The sequence below is a fragment of the Haliotis rufescens genome, unplaced genomic scaffold (genome assembly GCF_023055435.1).
Source record: "Haliotis rufescens isolate VD_foot unplaced genomic scaffold, xgHalRufe1.0.p SCAF_10, whole genome shotgun sequence".
In the NCBI taxonomy this organism is placed as follows: domain Eukaryota; kingdom Metazoa; phylum Mollusca; class Gastropoda; order Lepetellida; family Haliotidae; genus Haliotis; species Haliotis rufescens.
Genome location: NW_025963780.1, coordinates 36,075,883 through 36,088,015, shown reverse-complemented (window position 1 = coordinate 36,088,015; position 12,133 = coordinate 36,075,883). Strand labels below are relative to the sequence as shown.

General features: G+C 41.1%; 1 protein-coding gene across 5 annotated transcripts in view; it reads right to left on the bottom strand.

Annotated features, from left to right (window-relative positions):
- LOC124131045 (integral membrane protein GPR155-like) overlaps window positions 1-2,658 on the bottom strand; it is a 43,677-nt gene extending 41,019 nt beyond the window's left edge. For all 5 annotated transcript variants that reach the window (XR_006860597.2, XM_046494119.2, XM_046494120.2 and 2 more), the window contains exon 1: window positions 2,353-2,658. The gene's annotated coding sequence lies outside the window, so the exon portion shown is untranslated. The remainder of the gene's footprint in view (window positions 1-2,352) is intronic.
- Between the last annotated feature and the right edge of the window lie 9,475 nt (window positions 2,659-12,133).

The window sequence follows — 12,133 nt, the reverse complement described above, 5'->3', positions numbered from 1 at the left end:
CACACTTTAACATAAGCTTATGATAGTCATAGCGCTAAGAATGTTTTGTGAAACTCGACCCAGATCACAAAAACAATTCCTGAATGAATAAATGTTTAATCTGCTTCAAAAATGGGGTGGGTAGAGGTGCAGCCTGTGTTTATAGGTGTGAGAAATACTAAAAGTATAACTTTGATATGATTTTCAAACTCTGGATTATGGTTTACTGCATTCATAACATAACATAAATAGAGACTCAAAAATACCATGTTATATTGATTACCGTATTCGACGTAATAAGCGCCCCGCTCTAATAAGCGCCCACGGCGTTATTTGCTAATATAATGGCTAGTGAACAATCCCAGTTAGCACCCTTTTCAATTGATCAATGTACACAAGACTTATTTATTCGTGTATAATATGCACTCGTTTGTTATATGCACCCTTAATTATGGGCAATTAAATTCTCGAAAATATATCTATCGTGTATAATACACACAGATTCTTCTTTCATATCATTTCAGGCTGTCAGCATAAACCACAAAATTTCAACCTTTCAACCTCGTTTTTAATCTCACCAAAATTATATTCTAATAAGAGTCCCCTATTTCTAATTTTGAGGGCGCCCTGGGCGCTTAATACGGTAATATCAAAATTAAATAATCTGTGTGTGTATAAACAAAAATGACATATGTAGACATGCAATCAATTAATGCAATATATGAACTGGCCTGATACAATAAATGTTTAAAATTTTCATTTCTGCCTTCTCATTGGGTGTCTTTACAATGGTAATCTTAATAAATATAAACGTTTCTGTGACAGTGAATTATTAAATAGCATCTTCAGTACCAATATTTGCACCTTATCTGATAAAACTGTACATAAAATTGAAGACATGAAACCTCATACAGAAATCAACTTCTTTATTGTTTGAAACAATGTTAAAGGGCTACTACATCACATTCATCATCTCATGGGGGTGCTGAGTGGCCTGAGTGGCCCAGTCGTCTAAGGCGCCGCGGTTCACCCCGATTATGTTTCTAGGTTTGTCCACCATACCCAGATCGTGGGTTTCACCGAAGTGGTAAAGGTCTGATACCTGCATCACTACGGGCTTTTCTCCCACATAAGCTGACAAGCTGTGATATAACTGGAATAATGTTAAAAGCGGCGTTCAACCCAACTAACTCACTCTCTCATCTGATGGGACCCATTAAATCTTTAAGTATTAACACAACGGCAAAAACTAGGACAAGGACTCTGTGTTTTTCACGCATGATATAAAACTTGCTGGTCTGTTTATGTAAGAAAGAAGTGGTGCAGTACAAACCTTGACTTACTTTGCTACCTGAACGATGCAGTCTCAGTCACATGAGCATAAGCATATGTTCTAAAAAAACATAAGCTGATGTTTATTGAGAAATCATTTCATCAGGGCCACTATCAAAATGGTTCATTGTGAATTAAGAAACAAACCATTTAATATCAGAGGCTGCAGAGGGCTGTTATAAACAGCAGGGTTAGAAACTGGCACTTGTCCTATTGTCCTTGCCAAACTGCCCAATAGTAAAGGTATCCTAAGGACTAGTATAAACTTGCCATTTTTAAAGGTTTTGCTATATGTTATCATTATAAGGACTAGCGGACTGAAACTGTTAGTTTCTACCGCTGATTACAGTATCTTGTTTCAGAACTTCACTGGTTCAAAGTTTTTCAGTCAACAGGTGAAAGGAAAAACAATTATGTTATTTTTCTATAACATATTTATTAACAATACACAGGGTTTAATAACCTGTCGCACTGTCCATGATGGGTTTAATTCTACCGAGGAAGGTGAAGAACAAAGTCGACCTGACCCATTGTGGAGTATTGTACGTTTTTCTGCCAATATAGTATGCAATACATATCTCCATATGTCCATTTTGTTTGAAAAACAACAACGCTAATTCAAGTTTGCAGTAACAGACAACATATGCATCATCACTTTTTGATTCGCGATCGGTAGTATTTTTCAAGACTTAGTAGCCAGTCCTGTGGCCTCGGGAAAATGTATTTCAAGTAGAAATCTAGACCTATGCAACCCTTGTGTCCGACTCCAACAAACGATCAATTTATTTTAGGGCAAAAAATCCTGCGACCGGGCAAACTATTATTTTCATTCTTTTCTGAAACATTTTTTGTTCAAAGAAATCCTTATCATCACTCGACAGACAATATAACATGGTTGTCTCTACGACGCGATCATAACAAGACAAGTCAATATTGAACTGAACAAACACAAAAATCATATTCACACACTATAAATTCAAACATACACTGGTTTCTTAATTACACTTTACAAATATTAAGGAATAAATGTGTATTACTTACATAAGACTGTTAACTATCTCCCAATCATGCAGCATCAAGTCACAACATCATCAGCTAGGTTACATGGATCCACCTGAACGCCCACGAAGCGAAGCACCGCTACTTTGTCAAATCACTGTTCTTTCAACTAAGCCGACAGTAATAGGCGACCTAATGAAAATTCACCTAGCAGGTGCACGTTAGTCGAACAATATCACCGTTATACCTCGTGGGGGTTTTGCTAACCATTTTATCATTGAGAAATTCGGCTAGCAGCCAAACACTTTTAAGGTGACTGGCATAAGTGCACATGTTCGTCTGCTTGCCGCTAGGTGGCGCTATCACGCAACATGAATGGTGACTTGCTCGTTCTTTATTCGAATATTAACCGGCTAAAATATGTCCCAACAAATAACAAATAATATATGTCCCACGTGTCATTAGAATATACTATAACAATTCAACAATTCAAATTAGCCATACCGTGAAGGGTGATTGTCTAAATATCTCTGACAAAAGTAATTTTACATGTATTCTCCACAGCAACGTACGTTCCCTTTAAGAGACTAATCGCAGTCTACCTCCCGTTGTTTCCGTCAAACATCTGTCCGAAGCCCACATCACGAAATTATTGTCAGTCTGATAATGTATCTATTTAAAGGTTGTACACAGATTTGTTGATTTCTCAGATAATGCGTTCGGAATTCAAATATCGTTGTAATAGCAGGGTTTATATCAGTCAAAGAAAATGTCAGTACAAATTCCCAAACTGAAATTAAAACTTCATGTAATACTAGCGAAGCTTTTTAGGGCCATTTTTCTTCTTAAAATTTCAAGATACTAAGTTGAAATTTCAAGATGCTAATTTGAAATTTCAAGATAATAACTTAAACTGTCAAGATACATTAGTATGTTGAAATTTCAAGGGGAAAAAACAACAACAAAAAACAAATGGACCTTAAGGCTTCCGTTAGTCTGTCTTACAGACCCTGATACAAATATATATCAAATACAGCCCATGCAAGTCTATAATGTTTGGCAAGTCTAGATCACTGCAGTATCATTCTGAAAATGAAGAGAGTCACTGGGCTCCTTTTTATTATATTTTTATTAAGATAACTGAACAACTGTTTTTTTATGTACGATATGTTCATTTCAGAGACTAGATGTTAGTCTAGGCTTCCATATAAGACAGTCCCAACTTACGTTTTATATCTTTGTGGAAGTGACCTATATTTCACTGATAACAGGAACAATAAAAAGGAAGAAGTTAGTTTTACATTATGTCATTGAGTGCAATTTGAAAATAAATATGACAAACATGTTACAAACAGATTTTACAAGTTATTTGTCATTACCCGACTCGGACTAAGGTAGATCTACCCGTTTTTTTCTGAAATCCATGGAATATTAAGTTGAACTTTTATTGAAATCGGGTTTTAATAGCGACCTATAGAAAGAAAAACATCATGAGCATCGATCCACGCAATTGGGAAACGATGACATGCATCAACCAAGTCAATAAGCCCGACCGCCTCTTGCTGGCACATATATTCGCCATTAAATCTTCTTTAAACTGATATATATTTACCGTATTTATCTACAACATATTAATTACTTACAAAGTTACAAAAGCTAACAGAATGGTATGGGTATTTATACCGCGGCAAAAAGCAAAATACAAATTTCTTTACTGCCTTAAAAGGTACATTTGTGTGATAATCTACTCCCAATCCGTGCCTTCTACATTCTTATTCATGTATATTTGGACATTTTTATTGCGCAAAAAGTAAGGATAACATTTATCATCATGCACAGATGTTGCACACAAAACGAATTGATTTGGCGTGCCGTTGATATGTTTAGTGAATACACGGAGCATCCGGCCAGGACAGATCAATATGTGGCAACACATGTTGCTGTATATATCTAACAAAAGGTTGTGTGAAATCATAAGGTCTAAATAATAGGCATATTAATCCTGTATATATTGTATCTGCATGAGGTGAGTTGAGTTGAATCGGCATAAATTTGGAGCTCGATAGTCATGTGATGTCGTTGTTTTGTACAAGTGCATTGAAAACTGTTCATTGTCATGTCACATAAGGCCACAAGGTTGCGCTGAACTCGTGTGACCGCCCCGGGCAGCAATCACGGCTCTGCATCTCCACGGCACCGACTGGATAGGTGTACGAATTCTGTCCTGCGGAATTCTGCGGAATTCTGCTTCTAACGCGTTGGTCAGTTGTGGGAATGTCTGCGGCGTGTTCTGGCGTTGACGTACACGTCGATCGGGTGGGGGTGGGGTGTCACCAGAAATGGGCTTCACGCATTGTACCATGTAGGGATTCGAGCCCGGAGCTTCGGCGTTCGTCATTTTGTGACTTGGTGACACGATTTGAATATAACTTCATAATTGTTGAAAGCGGCGTTAATCCCATCCTCGCTGTTCAGTGTATCATGTCTTTCTATGTGCAGGAGGTATTCAATACCCGGTAAACCAGTGTCAGTTTTCGAAATGGCTATTTAGTCAGTTCAAGGCATAGTCCTTCTCCATGGAATATTAATTTCAACTGTTATTCAAATCGGGTTTTAATTGCCATTTTAAAAGGAAGATGACAGAATTACGAGTTACATATCTTCCCGAGGCAAGGGAGTTACCTGACTGTAAAAGTCTAGTTTCCACCCTTGCCGAGCGGGGCTGGAAATTTTGGCTTCGATCGTAGCGCCCCCAGTGGCTATTACGAGTTATAGCCCATGTCCCTCCTATGGACCAATCAGATTGCACCTCATATCACTTGCAATTGCGGCGCCAAGTCAAGACGATCTGATCGATAATCAAAATCTATATTGTGTTAAAACGGGTCTTACTTCGCGTTGTGCATCAAATCACGTGATCACCCTGATTAAAAACGTGAAAAGGGAAATATCTGGTTATGCCGAGTTGGCGGTACACTTGCTTTGCAAATCCTGCAATCGACCGAAATCTGCACGGCAGTTTACGACCCGGATGTCGATTTGGTTACGTGATTTTGATTGGACTAGGCTCGTTAGTCCAGCCAAAATATAACTCCATAGTATCTAGTTCGGCAAGGATGGAAACTTGAATATATAGTTAGTTAACTTCTTTATCTCGGGAAGATGCGAGGTATATAACAGTTATATAATGTTATAAGACGCATGTTTCTCTCGCCATATTAGGAAGTGCTATAGTGGTAACATTAATGTTTGTTAACATAACCATAGTACGTATATACAGATAAGCTGGATGTCCTAAGATATGTGCGATACCATTTTTTTAACTGTTCGGTTCCATCTTTCTGAGAGAAAAGTCTTGAAGCATGCAGTGACCGAAAACTCATCCACCCACTCACTCAACCATTTAACTACCCAACCACCCACGCTTTTACTCACTCACTCACTCATTCAAAGGCGAAAGAGTGCATCTAGAGGGGAATCACTCACTTTAACTCTTTTCTTTCACAATGTATAAGACCGCCTCCGTGGTCTAGTTGGTAGAGCGTCCGCCCGTAGAGCGGAAGGTCCGGAGTTCGACCCCCGGCCACGGCATACCAAAAGACGTTAAAAGATGGTACTTGTTGTTACCCTGTCTGGCGCTCGGCATTAAGGGGCTAAAACAAGGACTGGTCGGCACGGAGTCAGTATACTGTATCTGAGTGGGGTATTCATGTTAAACTGCGGCATGGTATCTCAGTGGGGTAGCACTATAAATCGGCATCAGTCCGGACTAGTACAGGCACACACACACACACGTACATGCACGTCGCTATATATGTGCAATAATCTTGGACCCTACGTTACACCCAATTTCACCTCACCTCACCTCGCTATGTATAAACGCCCTGGTATAGCAGATATACATCATCCAAACAAATATATCAATCATTATAACCCACACTAAAACACTACTTATAGGAAGATATCACTGTTACACTGACGGGAGGCACGCGTGTAGAAAGCTGGGCAATGGCTGTGAAATTGTATGTCGCTTTAGAAATAACCAGGTGAAGGCTGGTCATCAAATTGCCATGGTTGTTATGTTAGGTGGAGGTTGAGAAAGTATAGGGCACCAGTGTATTGCCTTGTGCTCCCCGTCCGCTCTCTTCCGTCTCCGGGGGGCACGGGTGGCCCATTCGTCTAAGGCGCCGCGATTCGCTGTGCAGAGTTGCGTCCCTTGGGCACGCCAGAAACCTATGATTGTGGGTTCGAATCCCGGTTCGCCCAAATTATGTTTCTAGGTTTGTCAGCACCATACCCGTGCTCGTGGGTTTCACCGAAGTGATAAACGTCTGAGACCTGCATCACTTCGGGCTTTCCTCCCACATTAAGCTGACACGCCGCGATATAACTGGAATACTGTTAAAAGCGGCGTTAAACTCAACTCACTCACTCTTCCGTCTCCGAAACATACCCAGGGTCACTGTCACGTGCCCGGGATACAAACTATCTTAAAGTTTGATTTGGATCGACAGGTGATAAAAGTAATCCTGGCCTGATCTGGGTCTTTATAATGTTCTTATTATACAATCTGACAGTGGCATTTCATTGTCATTTTAATTGTCAAAGTGATCTTTAAAAAATCCCTTGCAATATTGATTTTATTTTTTGTTTCGAATGCTAAGATCGGCGGATCCGAACCAAGTGAAACAAATGTAAGGGCTTCCTACTATATGTACCCAATTGGGGTCCGGAGGTCCAAGCATCTTTCCGAGGCAAGGGAGATATAACTGACAGTCATTTAACTCCCTTGCCTCAGGAAGACGGTCCCAAACGACCTATTAATAGACGACCAAATGGATAGACTCGGGGACTTGGTTGATTCCCTGTCAGCGTACCCAATGGTTATATACACACTGGTTTATCTGGTCCAGACTCGATTATATACAGACTACCGTCACATAATTGGACTATTGCTGAGTGCGGCGTTAAACCAACCAAATTCCCCCACCACCGCTACTGATTTTACAATAATGAGTAAATGCATGTTATTTTACGCTAGGGTCATTCATCTTCATCTATAGCCTTTATAAGCATAAGCTCTTCTATATTCATACGGGTATGGAGTGTACAAAGTCGTTGGTAGCACGATACCATATGATGATAATAATAATAATAATAATCGATTTATATGGCGCTGTACTCTATGCATAAGCATGCTCTAAGAGCTTAGACGTTATTACCCCGGTCAATGGATCAGTGTGCACTCGACAATCATTCTCAGCTCCCTGGGGAGTATACAACCCAATCAGCCTGTTAGGCGCTAGGAGGGTAACAACCACATTGCCATTTCATCCTACCGGGTACCCATTCACTACTGGGTGAGCCATATCAGGCATTCTGACCAATCGATTCCCATTTTTGATGGCTTTGCCCATAAGCTCAAGGCAGGGTAGCTGATATAACTGACTATCTGACTATAACAGTCCAGGTTCCAGTTAACCCATTTGTGTTAACCCAGGTGTGTGTGTGTCGGGTGGGGTGACGGGGGTGGGGTGGCATAGAGGACCCATCTTCCCCTAGATATCCACACTGGCACCTATAATAAGCCTGAATAATCGTTTCAAATCCCTGTTATGACCGTGTCTATGAACCAGCTTGGCCCACTTCATGCATAAAGGTATTTGGCGATAAGGAGCGTTGGCGTTGGGGCTTGAGGTTAAAGTGTTCGCCCTTCACGGCTAATGCCCGGGATATTGCAATAGGCTTACAATAGTATTTAGGCTAGGATTGTTTTGTACAAGTCGGCCCCGTGTACTAAACATCTACGACCAGCATGCAGCTGTTTAAATACGCCGTCAACAAACCTACTCACTCACCCGACCCGTAAAGATCCGGGTTAGAATTGGTCTTCAGCAAAACATGCTTGTCGTAAGAGGCGACTTACGGGATCGGGTGGTCAGGTTAAGACTCGATTATTTACGGAACCGAGTGCGGCATTAAAAACAAACAGAACACTCACCATCTCACTGACGACCGCCTCCGTGGTCTAGTGGTAGAGCGTCCGCCCGGAGAGCGGAAGGTCCGGGGTTCGACCCCCGACCGCGTCATACCATGCAAAAGACGTTAAAAGATGGTACTTGTTGTTACCCTGTCTGGCGCTCGGCATTAAGGGGCTAAAACAAGGACTGGTCGGCTCGGAGTCCGTATACTGTGTCTGAGTGGGGTATTCACGTTAAACTGCGGCATGGTATCTCAGTGGGCTAGCACTATAAATCGGCATCAGTCCGGACTAGTACAAAGCAGTCACACAAACACACACACGTAAATGCACGTCGCAATATAAGTGCAATAATCTTGGACGCGACGTTAAACCCCATTTCACCTCACCTCACCTCACCTTCTCACTCACTCACTCACTGACTCACTCACTCACTCACTCACTCACCCACCCACCCATTAAAATGATGACTTACCGTTACATGTTCCAGAAACGCTCAACTCGACAGGGTGTGTTTGAAAAAGGAAAGTACAAACATGAAAAATAAACTTGATTTGTCGTCACGTGAATAATGATATCAAAAGGTTGTCAAGAGGTTTGTAAATTGAAGGGAATTCCCAGGGGTTTATACCGTCGCTTCCTCTTCTGTTTGTTCCCGTTTCGAATTTCAACACAGCGAAACTATACACGTGATTTGTTTTATAGACAGATAACCTAGTGCGCCAGTGAGCCAGTGTTACGGCTACTACGGAACAGATTTACTTTTTTAATATTCAATGACATTCTTTCGACTGACATTCGTTCTAAGCTATCGAACTCACAACTAAAACGACCCGTGAAGAATCGGGGTAGAATAGGTCTTCAGCAACCCATGCTTGCCGTAAAAGGTGACTGTGCTTGTCGCAAGAGGCGACTAACGGGATCGGGTGGTCAGGCTCGCTGACTTGGTTGATGCATGTCATTGTATCCCAATTGCGTGGATCGATGCCCATGATGACAATCACTGGATTGTCTGGTCCAGAGTTAATTATTTACAGATCGCCATCATATAGCTGGAATATTGCTGAGTGCGGTGTTAAACAAATAAACAAACAAAGACAACTGTTTTATACAACAAATTCTCCATGGAGGTGCGAACTTGTAGCCATGTACTGCTCTTCTTTTACAATTCGACATCCACTGAGGTACATACTAATAAACAACGATTCACTCCTTCATAAAGTTTTACCAAATTCCGATGCCGATTTTGCACTCCTTTCAGAGTGTATAAAAACCCAATATCATGGACATTTTTATACCCCCTTGTCCCCAGACCCTTTATCGCATAGCTAGCGACCATGTGGATGCCGGATAGCACATCCGAAGCAGTACGAAGCTACGATATCGCATGTAGGTATGGGCCGGGCACTACCCAGAGGCTGATCACGCAGTGTGGGTATGGAGTATGATGTGACATACGGCATCTCAGGTCAGTGTTATCTGTTGATTGCGAGAGTGAGTGAGTTTGGCGAAACAGTATTCCAGTTATATCACGGGGTGTCAGCTTAATGTAGGAGGAAAACCCTTTGGTGATACCCATGCAGGAGCGCGGGTATGGTGCTGTGAAAATCGAATCGGGACAAACCGGGATTCGAACCCAGGATCATAGGTTTTAGGCGTGCCCAAGGGACGCAACTCTGCATAGCGAATTAGACGACTGGGTGACCCGTGCCAGCTCCGATATTGGACACAAATAAATTAATGATTAATTAAAAATGTATATAGGATATAGTATGGCACTAGTCTGTCAGACCCTGAAACAAATATATCCAATACAGCCAATGCAAATTAATAATATTTAGCAAGTCTAGATTACTGCAGTATCAGGAAAATGAAGAGAGTCTCCGGGCTCATTAATATATCTCATAACTATAATTTAACAACTGTTTTTATCTGTAAACTATATTATTTCAGAGACAAGATGATAGTCTTAGTATTGCCCTTGCATCCAACGAGGCGTATACTGATGAAGCGGTCATAAAAACAGAGCTCCAGATAAGCTGCGTATCTGCGTGAAATACGCATCAGAAATGCAGAAATACGCAGTAAAATAAAATCCAAGCGTATCAAATACGCAACGAACATTACAGATACGCTACAAAAATAAAACTTGTGCGTATCATCAAAATATTGTGAAGTAACCCTCCGTATTCGATTAGCAATTCAGGAACTTATTTTGAAATAATAAACGGGCATTCCGTCAACCTTGCCAAACTCCACGATGACAGTTACATCATGATCATTTGCCATCACACTTTCTTGTGGAAGTATCGTGGTATTTTTTAGTTCTATAAAGCTCTCGAACCCACACGACACCAGTTTGCAGGGACTAGATGAATAGTGTTTTTAAATATTTAACTTAAATACCCACATGTGTAAAAACTAGTGGGTAACAGAAATGTGAATACCCAGATAGAATTACTGATACCCAATGATTTTAAAATGCATGGGTAAAATACCCACAACACCAAAAGCTTATCTGGAGCTCTGTAAAAATAAAGACCCGCTGTGACATATGACAAGTATGAGTTCTGAGAACCAGTTTTTGACCGGAAACCCCCGGGGCGAAATGTTTACAAACTACAGTAGGTTATTTCCCCAAAACAGTTCATATCCCTCTATATATATATAGACTATATGTATATAGAGGGGTGTGAATTTTGTTCTATACGAATATATTATACTATACATACTATCATCGAGTTCCTGTGGTTTTTCAACAAGCAAAAAGACCCGTGAAGATCCGGGGTAGAATAGGTCTTCAGCAATCCATGCTTGTCGCAAAAGGGGTCTAACGGGATCGGGTGGTCAGGCCCGCTGACTTGGTTGATGCATGTCATCGTATCCCAATTGCGTGGATCGATGCTCATGATGTCAGTCACTGAATTGTCTGGTCCAGACTCGATTATTTACAGACTGCCGTCATATGCTGGAATATTACTTAGTGCGGCGTTAAATAACAAACAAACAAACAAACCAAACTATTAAAGGTCAGTCATTTATTACATTTTATTATGACAAAAGAAGACTGCGCAAGTCTAAGTTGCCCTTAAAAGGGTGTGATATTCTGCCCGGAATTCCTACCAAGATCACACTCATAAAGGAAGTGTTGCTTGTTCATCGATGACTCTCAATAGACAGTTTGTGCGCCCAGTTGGTAAAAAATTCACGTCGTAATAAAAAACATAGGGAAGTTGACATAAACTATAAATAAAACTAAATGCGCCCAAAGCTGACAAAAACCGTTGTCACGTGTTCGGCCGATGTGGCAAACAGCCAAGTTTACTTCCTCGTTTTGTGATCAACCGCACGGTTAATCAAAATGAGCCTTTCATTGCGAATAAATAATATTGACAAGACTTTCCAAAGTACAGTGGGACGCCTCCGTGGTGTAGTGGATAGAGCGCCTGCACTCGGAGGTTGGTTCCCGGGCCGCGTCAAACCGAAAAAATGTTACTTTTTGTTTCCCTGCCTGGTGCTCGGCATTAAGGGGATAAAACAAACACTAGTCGGCTCGGAGTCTGTAAACTGTGTCTGGGGCGGTGTCTGGGTCGTGTGGCCAGGCCCAGTGGCTTGGTTTAATGCGAATGGTTAGTTGCTCATAATATCAATCACTGGTTTGATTGTTCAGATTTTTTTTAAGGGGGGCTATCATATACAGCTGGCATTATGCCAATCTCTACACATATGTGTGGCGGTGGCGAGCACGAAGATTTGATTTTAATGAGATTGGCAATTACTTAACGCGGCGGTAAACAAAAAAACAAAGTACACGCCACTCACTATTAATTATTATCACTATTA